Consider the following 15,855-nt stretch of genomic DNA (forward strand, 5'->3'; position numbering starts at 1 on the left):
GAAAGGCCAGAAGGCAGAGGTGCGCTTTCTCCAAGAAACCTGCTTTGTAGTGGAGAATGGCCTCAGAAGACCCCTGGAAAGGGGCCAGGGAAGGCAAGACAATAGAAGGGGTCAAGGGAGAACTCACTTAATAGGCTTGGCAGAGGTAAAAGAATGGGACTGAGGCCGACCGGGTTCAGAAAGCCTCCCAGAACCTATGGTCAGGCTAAAAGTCGGAGGCAAACCTGTAACTTTCCTGGTAGATACTGGAGCTACCTGGTCGGTTCTGACTCAGCCCTTGGCTCAGGCATCCCAGCATACTATTAATATCCAGGGTGCAACAGGAAGTATACTGCAGCGTCCCTTTCTAGAACCCCTTGTATGCACAATGAAGGGACAGGCCATAACACATCAGTTTATGTATATGCCTGACTGCCCTATCCCGTTATTGGGAATAGATCTGCTGTGCAAACTCCGAGCACAGATCTCTTTCGAGGAGGATGGGACAATGAGACTGGGGTACGGAAAGGTGAACTTGTCTGTACCCCTAGAAGAGGGATGGAGGCTTATGGTCGTCAGGGACATAGGACAGGGGGATGAGGATAAATGGAAGCAGTTTAATGTTCCTCAGTTGTGGGCAGAAGACAACCTCCCTGGTTTTGCTGCCCACCATCCTCCTATTATAGTGGAAGAAGCACCAATGAAGGTGCCTGTGAGAATCAGACAAAGGGCATATCCCAGACATATTATGCAGGCAATCCAGGAAATTATTGACCTCTATTTGAAACATCATATTTTGGTGCCAACTGAGTCACAATGGAATACCCCAATATTACCCATCCCAAAGGGGGAAGGCCGCTTCAGGCCAGTCCAAGATTTAAGGGTCGTAAATTTAGCCACAGTGACCATCCACCCGGTGGTCCCAAATCCATATGTTATACTGGGCCTTATTCCCCAAGCTGCCACATGGTTCTCAGTTATAGATCTAAAAGACGCCCTTTTCACAATACCAATACATGAAAATAGTCAACACTTGTTTGCTTTTGAATGGGAGAACCCCACCACTGGTTGAAAGCAGCAGTACACCTGGACCAGGTTGCCCCAAGGATTTAAAAACTCACCAACTCTTTTTGGGGCTTCTTTGGCTAAAGATTTAGAGGCATTAAATACACACACATACACCCGACGTGGTGCTGCAATACGTAGATGACTTATTAGTTACTGGACACACTGAAGACGCTTGCTGGGACAATACACACGAGTTGTTGTTCCTTTTACAGGATTTAGGATATAAGGCCTCTAGGAAAAAGGCTCAGCTAGTATCACAAAAGGTTCGATACTTGGGTTATGATATAGAACAAGGAAAATGTATCCTAGGCCATGAGCGCAAGGAAGCCATATGTCAACTCCCAACACCTACAAATAGGAGGGATTTAAGAGGATTCTTGGGGACTGCTGGGTTTTGTCGTATATGGATTCCCAATTTTAATCTTATAGCAAAACCCTTATATGAAGCCACAAAAGGGACGGACAGGGAGCCGTTACAATGGGGAAGGCAGGAAGAAGCTAGCTTCCGATCACTCAAGCAGGCTTTATTGCAAGCCCCTAGTTTAGGCCTCCCGGATTTGGAAAAACCATTTCAGTTGTTTGTGGATACCAAACAAAATGTGGCAGTGGGTGTCCTCACCCAAACCATAGAGACATGGCATCACCCTGTGGCATATCTTTGTAAACAATTTGATAATGTTGCAAAGGGGTGGCCTGCTTGTCTCAAGGCGGTGGCTGGAGTGGCCATTTTAACACAGGAAGCCAGTAAATTAACATTTGGACAGCACTTAGATATTTACACCCCCCATGCCCTTAAATCCGTACTGGAAACAAAGGGCCACTTGAGGTTAACTAACCCTCGAATGTTGAAATACCAAGGGCTAATCACTCATAACCCTCTGATTAACATTATCCAATCTACCACATTAAACCCTGCCACGCTACTGCCTGAACCTAACACCGAACTCACTCATGATTGTATCCATACAATAGAGGAAACATATGCTAGTCGCCCAGACATGACAGATATACCTCTCCCTACTCCAGATTACACCCTATTCACAGATGGCACTAGCTACCTACAGGAGGGAATATGAAAGGCAGGGTATGCAGTAGTTACTCTAGATGATGTATGGGAAGCAGAGCCCCTTCCACCTGGGACAAGTGCACAGTTGGCAGAATTACATGCATTAACGAGAGCCCTAGAGATGGCCAAAGGGCTAAGAGTAAACATTTATACAGACTCAAAGTATGCTTTTCTATGGTTCAAGTCCATGGGGCTTTATATAAGGAAAGAGGACTTATCACCGCAGGAGGCAGGGATATTAAATATGGTCTCCAAATACTACGTCTCCTAGAAAGTGTATGGGCCCCACAGAAGGTAGCAGTCATGCACTGCTGGGGGCATCAGAGGGTGGTCACAGATATACAAAAGGGAAATGAGAAGGCAGATAAACTAGCACGTGAAGCTGCCCAAAAGGTACCCACCTCCACAGAAAAATACCTTGCCATTTGGGAGCCAGCCGATCACCACCGACCCCACTACTCAAAAGATGACATGGCCCAAATTGAGGCACTGGAAGCACACCCAGAGGGAGATTGGTGGATCCTACCAGATGATAGGGTGTTTATACCGGCATATATGGCATGGGATATTGTGCGACAAGTACACCAACAGCTGCACTTAGGAAAAACGGCACTGACAAAGGCGCTTAAAAGGGAGCTGTACATAAACAAAATAAGCAGTATAGCAGCTAATGTTTGTGCGAGGTGCGAGGTTTGTGCAGCTAATAATCCCAGACAGGGGCCACAACCACCCCCGGGTCACCAACCAAGAGGCTGTTACCCATTCGATTCCTTGATGATTGATTTCACTGATATGCCCCGCTGTGGCCCCTTCAACGCACTATTGGTTATTGTGTGCACATACACAGGATGTCCCGAGTGCATTCCAACACGCACTAAGAAGGCCTCCGAAGTTGCCAGGGCATTACTCCACATAATAATCCCTAGGTATGGGCTGCCCTCCAGAATCTCCTCCGACAATGGCCCTGCATTCATTCATAAGGCTACTCAACAGTTAGCCAAGGTATTAGGTATAACATGGAATCTCCACTGTAGTTTTCATGCCCCTTCTGGAGGCAGGGTGGAAAGAGTTAATCGAACTGTTAAAGAAAAGCTTGCACAAATTTGCCAAGAAACTCATCTTAAGTGGACAGATGCCCTGAGCTTGGCTCTAGTCGTTATTAGGTGTGCCCCCCAAAAGGATATATCGCTCTCTCCATTTGAGTTGTTATATGGTCGAATCCCCAATCTAGTTCGCTTGAATATTCAAAATAATGTACAAATCTCTGATACTATTAGATTGCAACAACTCCAGACCCTTAATAATATTGTCCATAAATTACAACGATATGTATTAACCTGTAACCCCATGTCTTAGTGACCTCTGTGCATAATATACACCCGGGTCAAGAGGTCTGGGTTAAAGATTGGAAACGGGAAACTTTGAGTCCGAAGTGGAAAGGTCCCTACACTGTTGTTATGTGTTCTCCCCTTGCCGTTAAGGTGGCGGAAATAAAATCATGGATTCACTGGTCCCAAGTTAAATTAGCTGCCCCTACCTCTTGGAAAGTAGAATCCCACCTGGATCACCCATTAAAAGTAACCCTGCGGAAGGTGAAGAGGAATATCTCCCCTTGTGGTGACACACCAGAAGCTGTCCCTCTACCAACGGGAGACGAAGAGGAATTGGACTCCCCTTGTGGTGACGCTCCGGAATCCGTCCCTCTACCAATGGGAGACAGGAAGCAAACGGTCCCTGCAGGCGTTACTCCGGAAGCTAACGCCCGTCGCATGGGCCTTCCTTGGAAACTCAGGTCGCAAGTTAAGAAAACTAGGGTTTAACAATCTTTGGAAAGGGGAAATTGGTGATAGTATGGAGGCAAACCAGAGGCTGAGGGAAACTGCATGCATCCGCAGGGGTCTTATGTCTTCCGTCTGGATTGTAACTACTTTGCTGGTAGTTAGCATTGCCATTAACTCTTTATACTTATATGAAGTACTAATGCATAAGAAAAGTAACATGGATAAGGAAATACCCCTAGATGAGGATGCAGTTGACGAATCCGTCCGAGGACACGGAAGCCCTCCCTACGGATGATGGAAGGGAGATTAGGCCATGTGACATGTGTTTTATGGTATTACCTACAGGGAGACATTTTACTTATAGTGTAACTAGGTTTCCTAATTGTTCCATGACCAATCTTCCTCAGTGTGAACATGAAGGGACAAGGTATTGGCAATGTGTATATAACAATACCATAAGATGCCATCTTTTGCGTACCCCCTGGGTACCAAAAAGACATGCTCGCATCCCCCGGAATACAAAACACTCTATACATTCAATACAGGTGGGGCCTACCGATGATCAGTGCCATCAATGCCAAGATAGTAAAGGAGCCCTCAAGTACGAAATTGGTAAACCGTCCTCCTGTACGCTATTTAACCTAACCTCATGTCAACACGTATCATGGGGACAACCTACTTCCAGTAATATTACAACATGTCGGGATAAGAACCGTCCATTGACATGTGGCCAGAAATGTACGGGCATAATCAAAATGACGACAATTGTTAAATGGTGTACAGGGGGGAAGGGTATATTATGTTATGTGGATGATAAAGCCCTACTGACTAATTACTGGAAAAATCCCAAATGGAAACCCCCCACTGATCCCCCACCCCATGAAAAGGGCAATACTAAAGGGGTACAACCCGGAAAACCTAAAATTCTGGTCCCTAATACAAAAATGAGAATGCCACCAGAGAAACCAAAAGTCCCAGTTGCCCAGGATCCTTCATGCCCTAACAATTGTACGGTATGTCTTAAAGTTGTGTTAAAAGGGAGAACAATCACTACAACCTTGATATACCATACCCATTACACTGGTGCGGGAAAAGCGACCCCTTGTTGTTATAATGGAACCTGGTATTCTATATGCCTTCAAAAGAATGAATGTTATGATCCCAGGGTGAGTCCAGCCCAAACATGGTTAGTGGCCAGAAGTCGAGGGGAGGCAACTGGTCCGATTATCTATCAAACACGGATACTGTCACCTACCAGTCCGGGCACCATCATATTCGATATTTGTAAAATAGCCACGTACACATACTCTTGTGGTACGGATTTGTCTTGGCATAGAACGTATTCACAGAATGATGTTTACATCTGTCCGAAACGACATCTGGCTTGCACGCAACTTATACTGAGTTGTGATTACCACCAATGCCAAGGCCCTGAGTCATTATATTGTTATCACTGGCGCTGTGTAGAGTGGGCCACCTATCATTCAGATAAGGGGCAAGGGAAAAAACTACAGGTATCAAGGATAATGCAATCACAATCCTGTACCATATATAACTGTAATTGGGTAAACATTACTATACTTGACCCACAGTATTGGATTAAGTGGTATGGGCCGGCAATGGGAATCAGAATAAATGCAAAGGGCACTGGCCCTGGAGGTCTTATTCATCTGTCCATAGAAACTCAGAAACATCCTGCTAAGCCCAATTACAGGTATTTTTCTGAATTTTGGCAGGAGGTAGATATAGAGTTCCAACCTTCACAGGAGGCACGAAACCTTTTTCTGGAGCTAGCTTCCACCACAGCTCACACGCTCAATGTCAGCAACTGTTACATTTGTGGGGGTACAAAAATTGGGGACCAATGGCCATGGGCAGCTCAGGAATGGAATTATTCGATCGCTTACAATCTGTCAGCGATGCCAAAGCATCAGCCATTCTCTAGATGGGAGTTGACTGACCCCATTGTAGCCCAATGGTGCTTGGCCAACACACAAGGTACAGGACCTTCCATAGGGGAAACAGAATGCCTGGAGGTGCATCAATGGAACAGTTCTACTAAGTCTTGGGAATTCTGGCCCAACCGTACAAACCAATTCTGGTCTGACTATTCCCTGAATAACATTACTGAAGCCCCTCCAGGAGTACATTGGACATGTGTTGCTGTGGCCTACAGCACCCTTCCTTGAATTGGAAAGGAGCATGCACTTTAGGAATTATTAACCCTTCTTTCTTTATGCTGCCCTTGAATATACCTCAAGTAATGAATGCTGATCAGTGGCAGAGTAGGAAACTAAAGGCAGATTACAACATAGGGGACTGGGCGGATGATGAGTGGCCCCCAGAATGCATTATTCTTTACTAGGGACAGCTACTTGGGCGGCTGACGGCACTTGGGGGTACCGTACCCCGATTTACATGCTTAATTGTATCATTAGGCTCCAAGCGGTTGTAGAGCTAATTGCCAATGAAACAGCTCAATCTTTGCGTAGCCTAGCTGTCCAGCAAAAGAAATTCAGAGATGCAATATATCAGAACCGCCTGGCTTTGGACTATCTATTGGCAGCTGAAGGAGGGGTGTGCGGAAAATTTAATTTCTCTAATTGTTGCCTGGAATTTGATGATGTAGGCGAAATCATTGAGCAGCGGGCCAGACGCATAGAAAATCTTGCTCATGTACCTGTACAAAAATGGAATGGATTTGATCTTGGTGAAATATTTGGAACCTGGTTCCCTAAATTGCCTGGCCTTCAGGCAATAGTTGCACTTGTTGGTCTTATTGCTGCAGGATGTGTGATTTTACCATGTGTCCTCCCTATCTTTGTAAAGACAATTTCCAATAGTCTGTCTCTGTTAGTGGACAAAAAGTCCACTGAGAAGGCTATGGCTCTTTGGGTAGATGATCAGGTGAATACCTATGAAGAGCTTGCCCCTTTGTGTGAAACTGCAAAGTAATCTCTAGATTAAGGTGAAGTTTCAAAGGGGGGAATGAAGCGGTGGAAAAAGAGCATATAAAGCACATTTCATATATCATATAAAGCACTTTTCATATAAAGCATATAAAGCACATTTTATATTTAGTATAGGTCAACAAGTCATATGTAGCAAAGGTCCCAGTTTCCCTTTAACTCACTGCTTTGCCTTGCTTAACATAACATTGTGTAACCCACAAGATTGCTGAACTAAGGAACTTGAACTAACCATGTTACTGTAAACAAGGGTGAACATGGAAAATAGCTGATGGTGTAAGATAACTGGAAAATCAAAAATATACTTGTTATTTCCGCTTTATACTTCCTTAATAAAAATATAGGCAATATTGTCCTTATTTGGTAAATGCAATACAAATAACGCCCAAGTCCTTGCTGATGTCATATTGGGTATAAAAGTATTGTCTCAGGAAGAGCTGGGGGTTCAGAATTTGCCATGTTAATGCTCTGAACACTTTGCGCAAATAAAACCTGTATTCTCCAACCTTTCGTGGTCTTGTGTCCTGATTTGGAAGCAAGATTTGCTGCAACAATATGAAATGAATAAAAATTTCTCGAATTGGAATGGAATTACTACCTTCAGAATGTAACCCACTCTACACATATCATGGTGGAATCTATGAAGGTTACAAAAATTTTAATTTACAATTATTAGGAGAGAAAACTCGGAGTTCAGACATCTTTGCATTGTCTATAAGGGCTTTTAATATGTGGATAGGTTATTACATTTTTGCTACCAACAGCCTTTTTGCCAATGGAGGTTGTTTCAAGCCTGCCTTGACCACTTATGACTGCTCAATATTTTCCAAACAATACTATCACATTGTTATTTCTCAATTGTTCCCTGGCTGCTTTTCCGTGCCTTTTCTGCAATTGCAGGTTTCATTTCCTTCTAGCTAGAACAGGAATGCAGGCGTGAAGAAACGATGAATTGGTTCAAGTTTACAAACAGAAAATATTACTAAAATCAAAGAGACCTATTGGAGAATGTCCCATCCCACGTAACTAGCAACCCAAGGAAAGGAAAGCAGTACAACTTTCTTTAATAGTACTCTGGGAAAAAAAGAGTCAGAAGGACTCTTTGGAACATTTGTCTTCCCACATTTCTAACATCTGACTCTTTGCCTTTTTTCACATAAATTCCTCGTTCTCCACTTCCTTCCTGCAGTCTCTCGTGTGTGGGTGTGTGGGGGGGGGAAGTAACTGCATTAACCACAGAGTTTGTATGCCCACTAAAGGAGATATTTTTTACATGGTGAAAAATGATGAGTGAGATTGGACTCTTAATAGGGACTGTCAGGTGGTGCTCTATTCAAAATTCAAGAAAGACACTCTTAGATTCCATTAGTATAGAGAAAAGAACTTTTAATTCAACTGGTAGCATCAAAGTAATTCTAGATCTGAGGAATTACGTGCAAAAAACACATATACAAAGTGGTGGCAACGTTCCCAGGCACAAAGCTGTCCATCCAGTTGTGTATAATGCTATTTATTCAAGCAGCAGCCTAATTCTCAAGGTCGCTGACCAAGACAAGGTGATCCGTGAAAAGACAGACCTGATCCCTAAGTTTGCTAGGTGATGATCTGAAGTGAAAAGAGAAGAGTAGCCTTCTGCCAAAAGACATTTTTCAGCCTAATACAGCCTCTCTTTATATATCCCCTAGTAGCCACCCAAATCTAATCTTCTCCTTCTGCCCTACAACCCAATTATTCTCTTCCTGCCCTAATATTTTTTCCCTCTGTTTAATTGATAAACTGATCTTAACTATATTAATTAATTCTACAATTATTTATGTTTAGTGATTAATAGATTATGACAGATTATTAGTGACTAATGGTTATTAATTAGGCTAATTAATTGTTTTGAATATTAGTCTGTTTAGTGTAAATTAGTGATTAGTGCAATTAATTGACTAGTGTATTTGCTGATTAATATAATTAATTATTAGAGTGATTATTGATTAGTTAAATTAATTGACTAGTGTGTTTAGTATAATTAACTGTTTGGTGTGATATTACTTTATTGATTATCTTGTTCGATTGATAACTCAATCAACAAACCGTCTCAACAAACCCACCATGCCAGGAAAACAATCCACCGTCAAACCACAACCTAAAAAGAAAGAAATCCCTACTAAAGAACCACAGGACTCTTGCTCTTTCCTTATATGCAAGGAATCTTTAAAGGAGAATGAGGGTTACATCAAATGTCCTCTTTGCGATAACTACACTCACCATAATTGCTTAGGAGTACCCAAGCAAATAACTCTATTCCTAAAATCATCCGTCAATGCTTTTCCATATTTCTGCCCACCATGCAGACCCAAACTAGAAAAATATATTACCCTGTTTGAAAGAGTTGATACCATAGAAACACATATAACATCCCTTGACACCATTGTAGTATCCCTGGACACTATACAAGCTAGATTGACAAACCTTGAAATAAAGGAGACAACACAAAAAAAAAAAAACACCAAACATCTACAAACCATACTTCTACCCAACAACTGCAACCAAAACCCAATCCACAAAAAATGACAAATCCTTCAAATATCGATACCCCCATCCTCATTAAAGAAGCTGTTGAGCATGAATGGAAATGACCAAATGCCATCTTATTTGGTCTAGAGATGAATGAAAATTATGACATCACTAATGTTCGAAACATCATCAGGGAATATCAAGCATCAACCATCTCCCCTGATGAAATACTTGATATTTCTCGTGTCGGTCCCAAGCTCAAAAATAAAGACGGCTTGATGTCCCCACGCCTCTGCAGGGTCGTTTGCAAAAACAAATCAAGCAAACGCAAATTTATCTTCACAATAAATTCACTCACAAAGAGCAACAACAACTACAAGAACCTTTGTTCTCATCCTGATCTAACCTTACAGCAACATGTATGATCCCGGGAACTATGTTCTGAGCTCAAAAGACTACACCAATTAGGTAATACTAATCTATACATTGACTACTGTGCTGATTGTATCAAAAGCAAGAGCCACAACCCAAGTCACAATAACCATACAAAACCTTTGCTAGACCAATACTCGAATACAGCTCATCTGTCTGGAATCCACACTGTATATTGGACATTAATACAATTGAACGAGTCCAGAAATATTTCACGAGAAGAGTACTACATTCCTCTGCTCACAACAGAATACCCTATACCACCAGGCTTGAAATTTTGAGCTTGGACAATCTTGAACTATGCTGCCTACGGTTTTACTTAAGTGTAGTACACAAAATTATCTGCTACAATGTCCTACCAGTCAATGACTACTTCAGCTTCAACCGCAACAATACAAGAGCACACAACAGATACAAACTCAATGTTAACCACTTCAAACTTGATTGCAGAAAATACGACTTCAGCAACAGAGTGGTCAATTCCTAGAATGCACTACCTGACTCTGTAGTTACATCCTCAAACCCCCTCTCCTTTTACCTCAAACTATCCACTATTGACCTCACCCCATTCCTAAGAGATCTGTAAGGGGTGTGCATAAGTGCACCATCATGCCTTCCATCCCTGTCCTATTGTCCCCATTTAATCGTACCTATTTTCTGTATTCTTACTTCTGTTTATACTTATACCTATTATTTTGTAAGCGATTGGCAAATCAAATAAATAAATAAAAACTTCACTACTGACTTGGACTGCCTCTTGCCCACACCTTCTTCTTTTCCTTGGTGACCTCAACTTACCTCTTATAAATTGGACACTAAAAGAAGGTACATCTGAACCCATTCATTCAACTCTATACAATGCCGTTACCATGCTGGGACTGGATCAATTAGTATATAACAACTCCAAACTACCTCGACCTCATCTTCTGCAACAGCTCAAACTCAATTTATGGCCTACAAATATAGGCAACATTTTCAAACAGTGACCATAACATGATTGACTTTTGTTTAAATTTACATCCACTAAAAGAAAATGATAATGATGGATCTCCATAATACAATTTTTAAAAAGCTAACTATGAACTCATAGCTGCCGACGTATCATCTCTCGATTGGCACATTCTGTTCTCTGACTGTAACACTACAGAAGAACATTATAACATCTTCCTACTTGAACTTGAAAGAGTCATTAAACTATATGTTCCATTAATAACCCCCCTAAACAAATTTTTTTTTACCCAAATTAATAAGAAAACTTCAATCTAAAAAAAAATCCTTATGGCGTAAAAACAAAACTAAACACGTAACTAACTTTAAAAACCAATACAACACCTTATGCCGACAGATAAAGGCAGAATGCATCTATTACCACTGCAAACAAGAGGAAAATCTTCTACGCACAAAATCTACCCATGCCTTCTATAACTTTGTAAACACCAAACTTAAAGACTCAAAAACCATCCCACCTCTAAAAGGTCCTAATGGGAAAGACTATAGCGATGAAGCTATTAAGGCAAACCTCTTCAACACGTTCTTCAGTTCAGTCTTTGTTAACAGTAATGGCTCATGTCCTTCATTTCCTAATCGTACAACAACTAACTGCAATGATCTACAAATTGACTTTACTGAAGATAACATAGAAAATGCACTATGCCACCTTAAACCATCCTTATCTATTGGCCCTGATGGATTATGTTCATTCTTCTCAAAAAAAGCTCTCCACTTCTATAGCAGAACCACTAAGCATTATATATGAGTTATCATTCAGAACCAGCTCTTTACCAAACCTATGGTCTTTAGCAACGGTCATCCCCATTTTCAAAAAAGGTGACCCTTGCTTAGTTGATAACTACAGACCAATCTCATTGTGTTGTGTTACGTGCAAAGTTATGGAATCAATTATTAATCTATGCATTACCTTCCACCTAGAGTCTAATAACTTACTCTCCAATAATCAATTTGGTTTCAGAAAAAAATTGTCCTGCAATTTGCAACTTCTACACTGCAAAAACATATGGACTACACTTCTCGACCAGGGTAAAGCAATGGATGTAATTTACATTGACTTCTGCAAAGCATTTGACAAACTGCTATTAAAATTAAATTCATACGGCATTTCTGGATACCTTCACAAGTGGATAACTGCCTTCCTGGCAAACAGGCAATAAATAGTAAAAATAGGAAACACCCTATCAAACCCTACACCAGTTATCAGCGGTGTCCCACAAGGGAGCATTCTAGGACCCACACTCTTTACACTCTATATAAATGACCTTTGTGATCACCTTATGAGCAACTGCGTCCTCTTCGCTGATGATGTTAAACTATTCAACACCACCATCAATGCTACCGTCCTTCAAAAAGACCTTGATTATGTGTCTGAATGGTCTAACAATTGGCAACTCCAAATATCTACCAACAAATGCTCTGTCCTACACATTGGTAAAAAAAAAAAATCTATATACCAAATACAATCTAGGTGGATATGACCTTGTTGATGACCCTCACTTTGTCAAGGACCTAGGAGTTCTCATATCAAATGATCTAAGTGCCAAAGCTCACTTCAACAATATTGCCAAAAAGGCTTTAAGAGTTGTAAATTTAATTTTATGAAGCTTCTTCTCTGGTAATACTCTTTTGCTAACTAGGGCATTCAAAACCTTTGCTAGACCAATACTTGAATTCAGCTCTGCTGTCTGGAATCCACACTGTATATCTGACATAAATATAATTGAGCGAATCCAGAAGTATTTTACCGGAAGAGTACTACATTCCTCTGTTCACAACAGAATACCCTACAGCACCAGACTTGAGATTCTTGGCTTAGACAACCTTGAACTACACTGACTAAGATTAGACTTAAACATAGTACATAAAATCATATGTTACAACATCTTACCAGTTAATGAATATTTCAGCTTTAACAACAACACTAGAGCACACAACAGTTTAAATTAAATGTAAACCACTCCAAACTCGATTGCAGGAAGTATGATTTCAGCAACAGAATGGTCAATGTCTGGAACTCACTACCTGATTCTGTTGTCACCAGCTCAAACTGCCACTCCTTTACCCTCAATCTAACCTCTGTTGACCTCACCCCATTTCTAAGAGGTCTGTAAGGGGTGTGCATAAGCATACAATCGTGCTTACTGTCCCTATCCTATTCTCCCCAATTATTAGTTCCTATTTCTTGTATATAAATGTATGTTTATTCGTGTTTCTGTTATATTGTAAGCTTTTGACAAATAAATAAAATAAATAAAAAATAAAATAATATCATGTGGGGCATCTTCAGGTGTGATGCAGACATCTGGCCATTGACCTTAGCCTATTTTGATAAAGACTCGCAGTTGTGCAGAAAGCAAGCTAATAAGCATAAACAATAAAGTTTCCCCCCAAGTTATACAGTTCATTCTCCAAAACCTCCAGCATATTTCCCACACCCACAAAGCCCAATTATTTCCCCCTCCCTCCTGTTATGGCAGCCAAAAGGTGCAAGTGAAAAGAAAGGAGTCTTGAATGGAGTCTTGAAGGCTGACATTTGGTCTTCCTGCAAAAGAGGCATTAGTCTAAAAAAAAAAAAATGCAAGATAGAGCTTCCGGTTTGTCGGCGCGGCGGCAGGGATTTTGGCTGCGCGATCCCCTGCCGCGCTAACCGTTTTGGGCTCCGACCCAGCCGGAGTGCGAGCTAGGCTGCCCTGCAGGGGCAGCTGAAGGTAGGGGGATCCGGAGAAAGAAAAAAATGCAAGATGGCAGCCGGGTAAGAATGCGCAGGAGGAAGTGGAGAAAGTGATTGAGAGGAGAAAGTTTTTCTTGGCTCCTAGGACTCTAAGACATATTTAATAAAATTCCTGAAAAGTATGACTTTCTGAATAATACCTGCCAGAAGAGGAAAAAGCGGCTGCTTGAAGGTGCTGAAAGGATAGCTTTCCCTCTTTTCCTACGGAATAAATAACTGGATATTAAGAAACCTATTTTTAGGTGGAAATTGGTTTTAAGCGATGAGTGGGAAGAGAGAGGATTAAAAGAAAATATTTGTATGCTAAGATTTGTTGGAGCAGATGCCTTAAGGATTTGAAGACTAGAATATATTGTAACAAGACTTTAAACAGATTATGGACTTTCTTTCTCTTTGATTGATATCACCCCAGAAGGAGAAAGTGAGAACTCTGCCTTGGTTTGGACTGATTGATAACTTTGGGACTGTTCTATCTTTTTTATTTTCTTTTGAATATTCTGGTTGTTGTAAGAAAGAAGGAGAAAAGAAAAGAAGATTTATAATGGCTCTTTCTGTTGAGGAACTAAGAAATGGTGTGGAAGAAGCTCAAAATTCAACTCTCAATAGTTTTGTACTAGAAAGTACTAGAACAGGGGTGTCAAACTTGCAGTCTATGGGCCGGATGCATTACGTGCTGGCCACACCCTCATGTTTAGTGAAGGAGGAAAAAGTCATGATATGTCACATGATGACGTGACACTGCCAAGTTTGACACCCCTGAGCTAGAAGAATTAAGGTTAGTTTTACTGATAAGATTCAGTAAACTAGGTTAAATGGACTTATTTATATCCAAAAACTGGGAGGTGAATTAAATAAAAGCTCAGGCAGTAAAGGAACAGAACACCCACATTCCAGAGAAGGGGTTTTCCAGTTTTGGTTCTATTCCTGGTAAACCAGCCCTCAGATTGAGCTGCCTTCATTGGGACTCGTAGGTCTGGAACCAACCTGGGAGGAACAAAAAACCTGCATGTTCCAAAACTCACTAAGGTTTATTTGTCTTGACTGCAGTCAGCATCAGTAGATTTCACTGACATGAAGAGTAGATGGATGCTGCAGCCACATGGAGAGGAAATGTTTTCTCTGTACTTTCACAAATTGTCCCCAAATGCAGCAACAGAAGAATTAAAAATCATTTGAGGGTCCTGGAAATCAGACAGCAAAAGGTCTTCATAACTGTATCAATAAACCTAAGAATTTAGCCACTTAGCATCTTATGAAATACCAGATTCTTTTCAGGTGCTCAGACCCTGAATTTGTGCTGGGCTGATTTAAGTCAAAGATGATTTTCATTCCATCATCTCCAAATGTTTTGCATGCAAATACTTGCTCAGTGTTTTGGATGTGCTGTGATTGATGATACCTGGCATTATTTCCTGCATCGACTACTTCATCATAAGAGAATATATAAATACATCCACAAAACGCATCATGAATTTCTAGTATGTAATTTTTTAAAATTTTTGGTTCACATGGTTAAGCTATATATGCACTTACCAATAAGAATATTTCATGCAACTCACTGGAACTTGTTCCTGTATATGATTGCAGCCTTAAATGTTATGCAACGGACATGTGTTAGTTATTATTTTAGAAATGGAGAAGAAACAAGCAGGTTTATTATTTATCTATATGATTTCTTTACTGTTCTTATTGTATGAGGCCAGAAAGTTTACAAGAGCTGAAGAGTTTTAAACATTGCAGTAAACAGACAATATTTTTTTGTAAAATATTTGTACATTTTCAATTTTATTTGAATAACTAATTTCAGTTTCTCAAATAATAAGAAATTTAGTTTCAAGCAACGTCTATAGCACAATCTTTTTAAAATGTTCAGGAAAACATTAATGAATACATACGTTTACTGATCTATAGACTCTTATTTGTGTGTTTTAAATTGGGGGAATCAAATTCATGTCATCACAGTGGCATTACATGACATATCGGGACTTTTTACCCCTTTGCTAAATCAGGCGTGGGCATGGCCAACCTGTGACGCATCTGGCCCACGAGCCGGGAATTTGACAGCCCTGCTTTAAATGATACAGTATTCACAGTAGTATAGTATAGGATCTGTCTGGAATTAGCAGGAGCAAATATTCGTACATTTAGAAATGTATTCAATTTGTTCAGCCTTACACTTCCTGAAAGCACAAGAGCACAGAACAGATATAAACTAAATGTAAACCATTGCAAGCTTGATTGCAGGAAGTACGATTTCTGCAACAGAGTGATCTATATCTGGAACTCACTACCTGATTCTGTTGTCACCTGCTC

General features: G+C 40.8%; 1 protein-coding gene across 1 annotated transcript in view; it reads right to left on the bottom strand.

Moving 5' to 3' along the window:
• LOC148129037 (vomeronasal type-2 receptor 26-like) overlaps positions 1–15,855 on the bottom strand; it is a 600,870-nt gene that overhangs the window by 475,490 nt on the left and 109,525 nt on the right. The gene's annotated exons all lie outside the window — the stretch shown is intronic.

The sequence above is a fragment of the Notechis scutatus genome, chromosome Z (genome assembly GCF_049901735.1).
Source record: "Notechis scutatus isolate UNSWTSFEM ecotype Mainland chromosome Z, rNotScu1.2, whole genome shotgun sequence".
Lineage (NCBI taxonomy): Eukaryota > Metazoa > Chordata > Lepidosauria > Squamata > Elapidae > Notechis > Notechis scutatus.